This window comes from Oncorhynchus tshawytscha, linkage group LG04 (genome assembly GCF_018296145.1).
Source record: "Oncorhynchus tshawytscha isolate Ot180627B linkage group LG04, Otsh_v2.0, whole genome shotgun sequence".
Taxonomy (NCBI): domain Eukaryota; kingdom Metazoa; phylum Chordata; class Actinopteri; order Salmoniformes; family Salmonidae; genus Oncorhynchus; species Oncorhynchus tshawytscha.
Window position 1 is genome coordinate 36113389 of NC_056432.1, and position 16321 is coordinate 36129709.

The following is a 16321-nucleotide window of genomic DNA, read 5'->3' on the forward strand; positions in this document are numbered from 1 at the left end:
GCCTGCCTTTCTGTCTGTGTCTGTTGCATGGGTGTCTCCATGTGTGTGTCTGTGGCTCGATGATTGTTAGTTAGTTAAGCTCTGCGTCGGAGGCTGTGCGGTGTAGTGCAGCCCTGTCACTCAACCCTCTGGACCAACAATGCCACAAATTCCTCTCTGTTTGTTTGGTTAAGGACCGGGCTCTCACAAACCCAGAAACTCCTTGGGATCCCCAAACAGCTTCACCCCTGAACTGAGGCCCGTGTCACTCTGAAATCTGCTGTCAGACCACTAGCAATGAAGATCATTATGTGGCTCGTGAGTAATGGTGAACAGCGAAATGCTTTGTGTTCTTTGTTTCCCTCCAGAAACAGAGGGAACTGGTTGACAACAGGTTAGATTCAGCTTGGTAGCACACTTAGCAGAACATGTAAACATGTCAAGGTGCGTTCAGGGATATTTTCAGTCTTAATCCGGCCCATTGAAGGTTGACCGTCTTAACTCTTGAGTTGTCATTCACAGGGCCATTGTGACTTTAGTCTCTGAGCCCTTACAGTCAACTCTGGGAGCGCAGACATCCACACACACCAATGACACATGTACAGCGACACACACGAAGGGTACGCAAGCCCCACGGCCGGGCCCAAAGCCCTGGGAGGAAGACGCAGGTGAGGAATGAGACAAATTCCTGTCTTGTGTAAACATTTGCATAAAAATTATGCTGGAAACAAAAAAGGCCAAAACAGATGAGGATTATCCCTCAGAAATTAATAGGGGACAATTATTTTTTTTAGGTTACCTTTATTTAACTTGGCAAGTCAGTTAAGAACAAATTCTTATTTACAATGACAACCTACCCCGGCCAAACCCAGACAACGCTTGGCCAATTGTGCGCCATTCTATGGGACTCCCAATTACAGTCGGATGTGATACAGCCTGGATTCGAACCAGGGACTGTAGTGACGCCTCTTGCACTGCTTTAGACCACTGCATCATTCGGGAGCCCAAATGCCTGGACAGGGTGAGGTGCTGCTGGAGGGTGGTACAAGGAAAAGACTTAGACTTGCTTTCGATGAGAATGACAGATCTATAACTCACATTTCTATGTAAATTTGATTAGTTGCCCAGAAAGATACATATTATAGTTTAAAGGAGAATTAGAAGGTGCCCTTAATGGTCATGAGAAGTCGAGGTGAGACTCAAACCGGTGTGTAATATTCTGCACTGTCTGGTCTCCCAAGTTTGAGACATTTAGCTCGAAAACTCCTTGAAGAATGTGTGGTAAGCCTAATGGTGACTGATACAACAAATTGAACATGGGTGATGAACAATGGCTAGTATGAGTATGGTGATAAACTAATGTAATAAATGTACTTTCTGTTAGCTTTACACGGGGATATTTGGTCATATTTAATATGTTGAAAAAATTCAAGAAGGAAAGAAAATATCAGATTGGGGGTGATCTCTGTAGGTCCTCCATGGCTATCAACAGCTGACAGTTTTTAATAAAGTTTGTGTCAGCAGTCTGAATCAAGAGACTTCTCACTTCACTCCCTGGCTGGAATCTCAAGACTGTCTCCTTCAACCATTCACATCAACTGACCCGTTGAATTCCCACGTTGAGTTGCAGTAGGATTGATTTGCACCCGTCTTAGCGATTGCATTAGTTCCCAGTGGGTAGTTCTTGAATTATGGTGGCATTTGCTCATGGCATTTTATTTTTTAACATTTTAAAGCTGGAATTCTTGATGGTGAAATAGCTACGTCCGTTTGCGATATTACCACACAACGATAACAGTGAGCAATGTTTTTTTTTTTTTACCCTCGGATATCATTGCACGTGTGATAGAAGAGCACACAACGTTTTTACCATGCTGTGTGACACTCCTCAGCTCAGCAACATTATAATGGTGGTGGGGGCAGCCCCCTAAGACAGATTCCATCTTTAAATGTATTTAGGTGCACCTTCCCATTCTAATTCAACTAATATGGTAGTTGAATTACTTCTTTTTGAAAGACCATTATGTTAACATTGTGCCACCATTAGGAGTAGTAACACCAATGATGGTAACGCCAATGAAAATGTTTAGGTACTTTTACTGAAATGGAGACCACAAATGATCAAATATAAGCTGTATAGTGATATGATTATTCATTTTGCTTTCAATATTGTTTCCCTTCATTTAAACTGACAAACACCAAGTGAAACTTTGGATTTAGACTCACCAAATTATCAATGGAATCCTCAAATGTACAGTGGTCTCCAAAATTACTGACACCCCTGACTGGCAATGCACAAACAATACTTAAAACAATATAATTTTAGAGAGAAACTCAAAATACCAACATGTGAAAAATACTGTACTTTATTAATGTTTCAACGGAACCCAACAAAATTATTTATTGATTTAATTAAAAATCAATGTCCTCCAAATCAAGTTCACAATTAATGGCACCCTTAAATATTATTGTAAATAACATCTACCAAAATTAAACCAGGAATTAAGTTCCACGTATTTAAGTTTAAGTGTTAAGGAACTATATTGAGCCATTACATCACTTCCTTTTTCACTAGGGTATAAAAATGAGGTAACAGGCATGCAATATCCCTCATCCAACACCATGAAGAAAAGAAAAGGACTGGCTGTTCAAAAGGGGACAGCTGGTCGTAGACCTTCATAAATCTGGTAATGGCTACAAGAAGATCCACAAACGATTGAATATACCACTGAGCACTGTCAGGGCAATTATTAAAACATTCTAAAAGATATGGAACAGTTGAAAACCTCACGGGTAGAGGACACAAATGCATTTTGCCCCCCAGGATAGGGAGGAGGATCGTGAGAGAAGCAACAAAATCCCCAAGACTCACTGTGAAAGAATTGCAGGCCTTGGTGTCGTCTTGGGGTCACCAGGTAAAGAATTGCAGGCCTTGGTGTCGTCTTGGGGTCACCAGGTTTAAAAAAGCACCATCAGATGCCATCTCCACAACCACAGGCTCTTTGGAAGGGTTGCCAGAAGAAAGCCCTTAATGACCCCAAGACACAGACACAAGCGCTTGGAGTTTGCCAAATGTCATTTAAATTATGATTGGAAGAAGGTGCTCCAGTCAGATGAGCATCGGAATGTTTGGGGTCGAAACACAGATGCAAACAAGGAGAGGCACCTCATACTCACGGTGAAATATGGTGGTGGGTCAGTGATGTTTTGGGGCTGTTTTAATTCCAGAGGCCAAGAGGCACTGGTTAAGATTGATGGCATAATGAATTCCACCAAGTACCAGGCAATTTTGGCTGACAATCTGGTTGACTCTGCCAGAAGGCTGGGACTTGGCCGTATGTGGACTTTCCAACAAGACAATGACCCAAAACATACCTCAAGATCCACACAGAAATGGTTCTGTGACAACAAAATCAATGTTCTGCCATCGCCATCTCAGTCGCCGGACCTCAATCCAATCAAAAACCTGTGGGCTGAGTGGAAAAGAGTAGTTGATAAGTGCAAACCCAAGAATGTGAAGGATCTTGAAAGGATCTGCATAGAGGAATGGTCCAAAATCCCTCCAAATGTGTTCCTTAACCTTGTCAAACATTACAGGAAAAGACCATGCTGTTATCCTTGCCAGAGGTGGTGGCACTAAGTACTAAATGAGGAGTGGCAATAATTATGAAACCTTGATTTTGGTGAAATGTATTTTGCATGAAATAATTGTATGATTTTGGTTGGTTCCATTGAAACATTAATATACAGTATTTCTCACATGTTGGTATTTTGAGTTTCTCTCTATAATTATACTGTTTATATTTTTTCAAGGTATTGTTTGTGCATTGCAAGTCAGGGGTGCCAGTAATTTTGGAGCCCACTGTATGGCATTCTTAAAAGGTGTGATTAGCTAATAATTTATTTTTAATATAAACCCTACCCCTGATAAGTTTGCCACTGGAGAAAATGCTAAAGGTATATCTTTGTAATCAGTGATTTTCATGGCAGTAACACAAATGACATAAAACTGAGGGATACACATTATACTAGTAAAAAATATATATATATTAATAGCCTTTGTTTATATTGATATATACTTTTGTTCACTGTCTAGCATTCAAAATAATAGATATCTCTCATTCCCCAAAACTACACCTCTACACATCATCAGCGGGACAAGCCAATTTGCTAGCCCCCAGTAGTTTCTACAATGCGTACAAATATATATTTTGCGGTATAAAGGACTTACATACAGTATGTTAACTTATTAAATAACTTCCAAGTTTTTAATGTCACATGCACAAGTACAGTGAAATGTCTTTCTTGCAAGTTCTAAACCCAAGAATGCAGTAATCAATATCAATGTAGTACTAAAAACAATAAATACAAATAAGAACACGAGAAAGTAAGTAAGCTATATATATAGCGTCAGTTTCAATACCATATTTATAATGTGCAGGGATACTCGAGTGATAGAGGTAGATACTTTTGGTCATGTAGTGTATGTGGTCACCTGCTCGTTGAACATCTCATTCCAAAATCATGGGCATTAATATGGAGTTGGTTCTTCCTTTGCTGCTATAACAGCCTCCACTCTTCTGGCAAGGCTTTCCACTAGATGCTGGAACATTGTTGCGGGGACTTGCTTCCATTCAGCCACAAGAGCATTTGTGAGGTCGGGCACTGAAGTTGGGCGATTAGGACTGGCTCGCAGTCGGTGTTCCAATTCATCCCAAAGGTGTTCGATGGGATTGAGGTCAGGGCTCTGTGCAGGCCAGTCAAGTTCTTCCACACCGATCTCGACAAACCATTTCTGTATGGACCTCGCTTTGTGCATTGGGGCATTGTCACGCTGGGCCTACCCCAAACTTGCCACAAAGTTGGAAGCACAGAATCGTGTAGAATGTAATTGTATGCTGTAGCGTTAAGATTTCCCTTCATTGAAACTAGATTAAACCTAACATAACATAAACCAGATTCCATTATTCCTCCTCCACCAAACTTTACAGTTGGCACTATGCGTTGGGGCAGGTAGCGTTCTCCTGGCATCCACCAAACCCAGATTTGTCCGTCGGACTGCCAGATGGGGATGCATGATTCATCACTCCAGAGAACGTGTTTCCACTGCTCCAGAGTCCAACGGCAGCGAGCTTTACACCACTCCAGCCAACGCTTGGCATTGCGCATGGTGACCTTAGGCTTGTGTGCGGCTGCTCAGCCATGGAAACCTATTTTACGAAGCTCCCGATGAACAGTTCTTGTGCTGACGTTGCTTCCCGGGGCAGTTTGGAACTCTGTAGTGAGTGTTGCAACCGAGGACAGTTGATTTTTACATGCTTCAGCGGTAACGTTCTGTGAGCTTGTAGGGCCATTTCCATTTCACAATAACAGCACTTACAGTTGACCAGGGCAGCTCTTGCGGAGTAGAAATTTTACGAACTGACTTTTTGGAATGGTGGCATCCTATGACGGTGACACGTTGAAAGACACTGAGCTCTTCAGTAAGGTGTTTGTCTATGGAGATTGCATGGCGGTGTGCTCGATTTTATACACATGTACTAGGCTGTTGCCATACCAAGCAGTGATGCAGCCAGTCAAGATGCTCTCAAAGCTCTCAGCTGTATACATTTTTGAGGATTTGAGGACCTATGCCAAACCATTTCAAACTCCTTTTTTTTGTTTTTTTTTGTTTGAATTTTACCCCATTTTCTCCCCAATTTCGTGGTATCCAATTGTTGTAGTAGCTACTATCTTGTCTCATCGCTACAACTCCCGTACGGGCTCGGGAGAGACGAAGGTTGAAAACCAATGTGTCGGAGGGTACACTGTGCACCTGGCAACCTTGGTTAGCGCGCCCTGCGCCCAGCCCGCCACAGGGGTCGCTGGTGCGCGATGAGACAAGGACATCCCTACCGACCAAGCCCTCCCTAACCCGTCGCCCCACGGACCTCCCGGTCGCGGCCGGTTACGACAGAGCCTGGGCGCGAACCCAGGGACTCTGATGGCACAGCTGGCGCTGCAGTACAGCGCCCTTAACCACTGCGCCACCCGGGAGGCCTCAAACTCCTTATTAATGGCACAGACTTGAAGCTCAGTTAAATTAAACTGAACATGTTTTAAAGTGTTTTTACATGGTGCCAAAGTCAAGGGACAGTATTCCCAACGCAATTCAAGAATGACCCCAATAGAAGGCCTCAGCAAAGGGTCATCCGCAAGTCACCTTTTCGTCACCCTGAATCCATCCTCACTCTGTTACAGCTGGGGAAAGACATGGCTTATAACTGAGTCTGAGGTGGAGGGGAAACTGAGTTTGAGCGAACACAGTGGGGTCCTGTCCTGATGGTAGTTCTGCTCTCCTCAGTGGAGGTGAAGGCTGTGACATGGGCTTATCAACATCAGATAAGGACAGAAACACGCTGGAATGGAACTTAATTTATTACACATGGCTTCTTAGGCCATTATCTAAGGAGGAGAAGTGGGTTTCTGTATGAGAGAGAGACACACACAGAGAGACACAGAGAGAGAGATGTACTATGGGCTGAGGTTTCTCTGTCTAAACTGGTTCACCCACCCACCAGCCAGCCACCACAACCCTACGTAGGCCACCAGCGCCTCTGGCCATTTTTCCGGCTTTGACTTCCAGATGTCAATAAAATATGTAATTATAATCACCTACCTCAACTCCTAAATCATCTAGTCAGGTCTGGCCACACAAGAACCTTCCTTATTACTGGTGGTGTAAAGTACTTAAGTAAAAATGCTTTAAAGTACCATAAGTTGTTTTTTGGGGTGTCTGTACTTTACTATTTATATTTTTGACAACTTTTACTCTTATTTCACTTCATTCCTAAAGACAATAATGTACTTTTTGCTCCATACATTTTCCTTGACACCCAAAATTACTCGTTATATTCACACACTTATCAAGAGAACATTCCTGGTCTTCCTTACTGCCTCTGATTTGGCGGACTCACTAAACACTCATGCTTTGCTTGTAAATGATGTGTCTGCCCCTATGCCCCTAACCCTAACCCTTTCTGTAAAGAGTAAAAAAAGAAAGAAAATGGTGCCGTCTGTTTTGCTTAATATAAGGCAGGGTTCCCCATGTTTTTTGAGCATTGTTTGTATTTTTTATTGTTGGACATAAGACATTAAAAACACAAACAAATCCACTCCAAGTGATTTTAATTTAGGAAATCCAAAAGTATTTCCACGCATAATAGAGATATACACTGACTATACAAAACATTAGGAACACCTGCTCTTTCCATGGCTCCTCGAGTACCGCATTCAACTGAAATGTGTCTTCCGCATTTAACCCAGAGGTGCGGAGGGCTGCCTTAATCAACCACGTCTTCGGCTCACGGGGATGGGAGGAGACATGTTAACAAAGGATTTTAAAGTCTTGAGACAGGGATTATGTATGTGTGTAATTGAGGGTGAGTAGGCAAGACAAAAGATTTAAGTACCTTTGAACGTTGTATACGGTAGTAGGTGCCAGGCGCACCGTGTCAAGAACTGCAACGCTCTGGGTTTTTCACACCATTTCACAAGAATGGTCCACCACCCAAAGGACATGCAGCCAACTTGACACAACTGAGGGAAGCATTGGAGCCAATATGGGTCAACATCCCTGTGGAAAGATTTTGACACCTTGTAGAGTCCGTGCCCTGATGAATTGAGGCTGTTCTGAGGGGGAAAAGTGTGCATCTCAACATTAGGAAGGTGTTCCTAATGTTTTGTACCCTCAGTGTACGAGATAGTATACAAATGTAAGCAAGGTTTGAAATAATGTTTTAGTCAAATATTATATCTGTTTAGACTTCTTGCGTTATGTTTGCAGTCTTCAAATGACTTGCAACTATGTTACGGCCCCCTGCTCATCGCTCAAGAAAAAATTGGCACATGACTGAATCTAGATGATGATCTCTGATATTTGAACTGATTTATACTTTTACTTTTGATGCGTAAGTATATTTTTTAGCAATCACATTTACTTTTGATACTGAAGCATATTTAAAACCAAGTAATATTTTCCTGGGTGACTTTTACTTGTCATTTTCTATTAAGGTATCTTTACTCAATTATGACAATGGCCTTGGTATAGTGTTATTTTTATTTTTTGTTGACAACCTGGTTGATTAACAATATTGGGTTGTTAACACGTTTTGTTTTTTATATAAATAAATGTGGGACACAAAAAAGGCAGTGTAGAGCAACATTGCACATCATGCATCGCTCTAATAACTTTTGAAAGATTGTTTCCGAAGTTTGCCTCCTCTAAATGAATATCGCACAAAAATGTGTTTTCCTACGAATTAAGCCACACAAAAATGCATAAAATACTTTTTGTACATATTTGCACTAATTGAGTGTGAGATGGTGTTGATGAGAGAGATTTTCACTGACCACTTTTGGCTCGTGAGCCTACTTTCAGAACTACTGGCTAAAAAGTATACAAAAGAACCGGAAAATCCCTTTAAAATTGTCTCAATCATTTGAAATGATATTATACTGTATAGTAATTTTGTGTATAGCCTCTATGCCAAAGTATTCACAGATGGATATTAGTATTCAGAGATATCTTAAAACTCCAAATAAGCATCAAGCTGATTACAAGCTTGTTATAAGGTCCCAGCTTCCTATAACCATTAAGGGAAAAGGAAAAGCATCAGCAGTGTAATGTCCAGATGACAATTTCCTTCCAAATGTATCACTTCTGCATGCGTTTGCCCTGGGGCCCTTGTGTTATCAAATTGACACAGATAGCCATAAATCAAAGACTTATCTTCTCCCGCCATGACACTATAACCCCACTTTACAGCCAAAACATTAGCTTGGGGTTTAGCTGGGAGGTGGGGGGGATAGCTTGACTGGCAGAACCAAAAGATTACATTCTCCTCTGACTGTCCTGTCGCTCCTACCACAGACAGAAAAAGACAGAGTTGCAGAGATGGGCTCGTTGTGCAACACTGACAGATTGCATGCTGGGATAGCCCCGGGGTGCCTGTCGTTTGCAGTCCTGATTTATGCCCTCTTTCCTGTTTAGCCAGCTCAAGTTATGCCTGTCTGTGTGTATGTGGTGCGACTGCCTGCCAGCATATAAATGAAAACCACACACACGCACACTGCCATGCACTAATTCGTTTCTGTTCTGGTACTCACCAGTACTCTTTTATCTCTGGCATTTTGTTTGTCGTAATGATCTTGTGAGAGATGGCTGGCATGTTCTGGATGTATGTGTGTGTCTGCTATAACACTCCCTGTAGATATACAGTCAGCTCCAAAAGTATTGGGACAGTGGATTTTTGTTGTTGTTTTGGCTCTGTACTCCAGCACTTTGGATTTGAGATTTAATTTGAGGTTATTTTCATCCATATCTGGCGAACCGTTTAGAAATTACAGCACTTTTTTTGTTCTGTCTGGTCTGGTCTGGTCTGGTCTGGTCTGGTCTGGTCTGGTCTGGTCTGGTCTTGTCTTGTCTTTGGAACAAATTAATTGTGAGTAATGATAATAAGTGAGAAAGTTACAGATGCACAAATATCATACCCCCCAAGACATGCCACCCTCTCACCATTACAATTGTATTTATTTAACCAGGAAAAGCCCATTGAGACCCATAGTCTCTTTTTCAAGGGAAGGCAGCAACAATCAATACATTACAGAATTAAAACATGCAACAATATAACAACATGATCCAGCTTTAAAAAAGCATTTACACTCCTCTGTAACAGAGTCTCCCATCAATATTTTAAGTGAATTCAGTGGCACTAACATATCTAGATGAAGCATGGATTGTAGATTATTCCATGTGTCTGGGGCACAAGAAGAGAAGGTAGACTTGTCTAATGCTGTGAATGTCCTGGGGACTTTAAGTAGCAACCACCTAGCAGACCGGGTATGGCAACTGCTGGTCGTGAAGTAGACTACAGAGGTAAAGAGGGAGTTTTGTAGATGAACACATACATTTGTATCTTTCTGCGCAGATAAATTGAGGTCCAACCCACCATTTGGTACAATGTACAATGGTAGGTGAGTGACTTTGCAGTTGTAATAAAGCGCAAGGATGCATGATAAACAGAGTCCAGTCTCTGTAAGACGGAGGAGGCTGCATGCATATACAACAAGTCACCATAATCAATTACAGAGAGAAAAATGGCCTGAACACGCTTCTTTCTAGTCATTAGCGGGAAGCAAGCCTTATTACGAAAATAAAAACCCAATTTCAATTGAAGCTTTGTCACAAGATTATCCACATGGACAACTTGTCATCCAACCAAACACCTAGGTATTTGTAGGATGACACTTTTTCAATGGACAAGCCACCAGATGTGACAATGCAAAATTTCTCAGGCAGAGTTCTAGCTCTGGTAAAGGTCATGAATTTATTTCTTTGTACATTCAAGACTAGTTTGAGACCATAAAGGGAGGCCTGCAGTGACAGAAAAGCAGTCTGGAGCTCTTCAACAGCCTGAACCAGAGAAGGAGCACATGAATATATGGCTGTATCATCTGCATATAGATGTAACTTTGCAGGTTGCATCCCATAACGGGAGGTTAACTTTCTCATTCATGATTCATTCAGGACTATCCGTAATCATGGTATCATCCACATTAATGTAGACATTTTTAGAAACAACAAAAGTGACTCCAAAATGACACAATACATTATTTACCATTCATTTCTATTGGGCACAAAATAATCTTAAACACAACCAAAACAAACAGCAAATGCATCCAACAAGTTTGTAGAGTCACAAGCTTGATGTAATGATTGCGTGCTGGGAATATGGGACCAAATACTTCACGTTTGACTACTTTAATACACATAGAAGTGAATTTGTACCAATACGTTTGGTCTCCTAAAATGTGGTGGACTATGTACAAAAAGTGCTGTAGTTCACCCGATGGATGGAAAATACCCTCAAAATAAAGCTGACAGTCTGCACTTTAAACTCCATAGTCATTGTCTTTCAAATACAAAGTGCTGAGTACAGAGCCAAAACAACATAATTGCCACTGTCACAGTACTTTAGGAGCTCGCTGTTGTAGAACCCGAGAGAAGAGCATTCCAAATGTATACCTCTGTGCACATGAAATGACTCCCACTGTTTTAACATGACAGTTCTATAAACGGGACGTCAGTCTCACGGCCGGGCAGCAAATCTCAGGATCAATGCACATAGGCCAGTGTATATATATATATAACTACAGTAATTTGTGTATGTAATGTAGCCCTTTGGCCCTGTGTCATACGTTATGACAAATGAGCTCAGTGCCAGAGTATAGGCAAGGTGATCATTATGTGGAGGCCTATACTGTTGGAACAGTATCCTGTTGTGTTAGGCACTCACCTTTTAGCCAGTGACAAAATAGCTCCCCGTCCCTGCCCCTGCCACTTCCACTGGCTGGGATGGGAAAGTCAAGAGGACATGAACTTGGGGAGAAATCCCAACTTTCCCTGTAAATATGGAGGAGTTCCAGGAGCAGGGTATGTATCCTTTCCCTGCTGTGGCTGACTCTTGCAGTAAGTGACCATGAGGAACAGACAGGGCTGCACCATCCGCGCCAGCAGGAGGGGGGAGTTTCACAAAGCCCTGATAAGAATATTAACTTCAGACACTGTGTGCTCCCCCTCCTCTCGACCAGTCCAGGGGAGGATGTCTTGATGGTGGTGTTGCTGATTATGACAGTGCATCTGCTATGTTCTGTTGTGCTCTCCCGATGCAGGCTGAGCAGGCCAGGGTCTTCATTAAAAGTGTGTTAGGTTGCCTCCCCTGGGCTCCGGCCTCACCCATCTCTCCTCACCTTCCCTGGCCTGAGATCTCTCCGCTCGCACCCCAAGCCAACAGCCCACCTCATTTCATCACTGACGTCCAACAAAAACAGCAGGACCTGGGAGAACCCATGGATCACATTTTCCATAATACCTGGTTGTGCACATTTACCCCAAACCTCCCACACACACACACACACTATTATTCTCTCCCTCTCGTTCTCACACTCACACACACTAGATTTTCTTACAGAACAAAACTCCAGCATCATGTAAGATTTGTATTGTTTTAATGTAATGAAAAATCATTGTTACGCTTCAAATTGTCCAATTAACCTATACAGACATCTGTGCTTGGTATGAGAGCCCATCCTTGAACAGTATTAATCATTGGATTCACCAGGATGTTGAATGCTTAACTTCAAACTTTAGTCTTCCAATATACATTTTGGTGAGACTGGACTGTGGCCCATTGGTCAAAATCCTCTGTAAGAGTCACTGCCTAGAGTCGACTTCAGACTTAACCACATCCACTGGATACATGATGGACAAAAACCTCAAAGTACATTGTTTATTATTCCCGTGTGAGAATTTATTGAGCGCAGTGCAAGGTGATGACTTATAGTGGCAAGTGTTTGTAGGTGTTTTGAAGGTCTGTAGACAGTAGATACAGGTGGTCTCCACAGCACTCTCCACATTATCCTAATACCTCTACTCCTCTTCTTCGGGTATTTCCAACACTAAGTTTACCTGACAAAATTAATACCTAAAAGAAAATGGCGAATTCTTGAGGATTAGCTGGATATAAGGATGAACAACTACATTTCCTGGTAGTTGTAATGGATAGCTCATGCTGTGGTGACTGTTGAAAGGCTTTGCCAGTTCCCACAGCCATGCAGATGTGGCCCTGGCTGGCTGCAGTTCTGTGAGAGTCTGCTCCACTGTCATTAAGGGCTCTGAACCAAAGGAAAGACAGCATGGCACAGCATGGTAAACCGGGTTAGACGGCATGGTAGACAGGGTTAGACGGCATGGTAGACAGGGTTAGACGGCATGGCACAGCATGGTAAACCGGGTTAGACGGCATGGTAGACAGGGTTAGACGGCATGGTAGACAGGGTTAGACGGCATGGTAGACAGGGTTAGACGGCATGGTAGACAGGGTTAGACGGCATGGTAGACAGGGTTAGACGGCATGGTAGACAGGGTTAGACGGCATGGCACAGCATGGTAAACAGGGTTAGACGGCATGGTAGACAGGGTTAGACAGCATGATGCAGCATGGTAAACAGGGTTAGACGGCATGGTAGACAGAGTCAGACGGCATGGTAGACAGGGTTAGACGGCATGGTAGACAGGGTCAGACGGCATGGCACAGCATGGTAAACCGGGTTAGACGGCATGGTAGACAGGGTTAGACAGCATGATGCAGGTAGTAAGGGTTAGACGGCATGGTAGACAGGGTCAGACGGCATGGTAGACAGGGTTAGACGGCATGGTAGACAGAGTCAGACGGCATGGCACAGCATGGTAAACCGGGTTAGACGGCATGGCACAGCATGGTAAACCGGGTTAGACGGCATGGTAGACAAGGTTAGACAGCATGATGCAGCATGGTAAACCGGGTTAGACGGCATGGTAGACAGAGTCAGACGGCATGGTAGACAGGGTTAGACGGCATGGTAGACAGAGTCAGACGGCATGGCACAGCATGGTAGACAGAGTCAGACGGCATGGTAGACAGGGTTAGACGGCATGGTAGACAGGGTTAGATGGCATGGTAGACAGGGTTAGACAGCATGGTAGACAAGGTTAGACAGCATGGCACAGCATGGTAAACCGGGTTAGACGGCATGGTAGACAGGGTTAGACGGCATGGTAGACAGGGTTAGACGGCATGGTAGACAGGGTTAGACAGCATGATGCAGCATGGTAAACCGGGTTAGACGGCATGGTAGACAGTCAGACGGCATGGTAGACAGAGTCAGACGGCATGGTAGACAGAGTCAGACGGCATGGTAGACAGAGTTAGACGGCATGATGCAGCATGGTAGACAGAGTTAGACAGCATGGTAGACAGAGTTAGACAGCATGGTGCAGCATGGTAGACAGAGTTAGACAGCATGGTGTAGCATGGTAGACAGGGTTAGACAGCATGTTGCAGCATGGTAGACAGAGTTAGACAGCATGGTGCAGCATGGTAGACAGGGTTAGACTGCATGATGCAGCGTGGTAGACAGGGTTAGACAGAATGGTAGACAGGATTAGACAGCATGATGCAGCATGGCAGACAGTGTTAGACAGCATGATGCATAATGGTAGACAGGGTTAGACAGCATGATGCAACATGGCAGACAGTGTTAGACAGCATGATGCAGCATGGCAGACAGTGTTAGACAGCATGGTGCAGCATGGTAGACAGAGTTAGACAGAATGATGCAGGGTTAGACAGCATGGTTGCAGCATGGTAGACAGAGTTAGACAGCATGGTGCAGCATGGCAGACAGGGTTAGACAGCATGATGCATAATGGTAGACAGGGTTAGACAGCATGATGCAACATGGCAGACAGTGTTAGACAGCATGATGCAGCATGGCAGACAGTGTTAGACAGCATGGCGCGGCATGGTAGACAGAGTTAGACAGAATGGTAGACAGGGTTAGACAGCATGGTGTAGCATGGTAGACAGAGTTAGACAGCATGGTGCAGCATGGTAGACAGGGTTAGACAGCATGATGCAGCATGGCAGACAGTGTTAGACAACATGATGCAGCATGGTGCGGGATGGTAGACGGAGATCTAGACAGACAGTGTCTGATGGATCACTAAGGGTTGTTGCTTTTAGCTGTGTTATCTAAAAGAAATGGCTCAATTGCCTTGTTCTTGGGTCATATACTTGGTTTTAAGTTTCTTTGCTGTCAACAAGAATATATAATTTAGTTGAATAATAACAGATATTAGGCACAACACAAAGCAATAAACATGTGTTCTATAGATTTGATGTTAATGTTCCAGTTTCCACTGTATGTATCCATTACTCTATGGTATGTATCCATTACTGTATGGTATTTATCCATTACTGTATGGTATGTATCCATTACTGTATGGTATGTATTCATTACTGTATGGTATGTATTCATCACTGTATGGTATGTATTCATTACTGTATGGTATGTATCCATTACTGTATGGTATGTATTCATTACTGTATGGTATGTATTCATTACTGTATGGTATGTATTCATTACTGTATGGTATTTATCCATTACTGTATGGTATGTATCCATTACTGTATGGTATGTATCCATTACTGTATGGTATGTATCCATTACTGTATGGTATGTATCCATTACTGTATGGTATGTATTCATTACTGTATGGTATGTATTCATTACTGTATGTATCCATTACTGTATGGTATGTATTCATTACTGTATGGTATGTATTCATTACTGTATGGTATGTATTCATTACTGTATGGTATGTATTCATTACTCTATGGTATGTATCCATTACTGTATGGTATGTATCCATTACTGTATGGTATTTATCCATTACTGAATGTATCCATTACTGTATGGTATGTATTCATTACTCTATGGTATGTATTCATTACTCTATGGTAATTATTCATTACTGTATGGTATGTATTCATCACTGTATGGTATGTATCCATTACTGTATGGCATGTATCCATTACTGTATGGTATGTATCCATTACTGAATGTATCCATTACTGTATGGTATGTATTCATTACTCTATGGTATGTATTCATTACTCTATGGTATTATTCATTACTGTATGGTATGTATTCATTACTGTATGGTATGTATCCATGACTGTATGGTATGTATTCATTACTGTATGGTATGTATTCATTACTGTATGGTATGTATCCATTACTGTATGGTATGTATTCATTACTGTATGGTATTTATCCATTACTCTATGGTATGTATTCATTACTGTATGGTATTTATCCATTACCGTATGGTATGTATTCATTACTGTATGGTATGTATTCATTACTCTGTATGGTATTTATCCATTACTGAATGTATCCATTACTGTATGGTATGTATTCATTACTCTATGGTATGTATTCATTACTGTATGGTATGTATCCATTACTGAATGTATCCATTACTGTATGGTATGTATTCATTACTCTATGGTATGTATTCATTACTCTATGGTATGTATTCATTACTCTATGGTATGTATTCATTACTGTATGGTATGTATCCATTACTGTATGGTATGTATTCATTACTGTATGGTATGTATTCATTACTGTATGGTATGTATCCATGGCTGTATGGTATGTATTCATTACTGTATGGTATGTATTCATTACTGTATGGTATGTATCCATTACTGTATGGTATGTATTCATTACTGTATGGTATGTATTCATTACTGTATGGTATGTATTAATTACTGTATGGTATGTATCCATTACTGTATGGTATTTATCCATTACTGAATGTATCCATTACTGTATGGTATGTATCCATTACTGTATGGTATGTATTCATTACTGTATGGTATGTATCCATTACTGTATGGTATTTATCCATTAC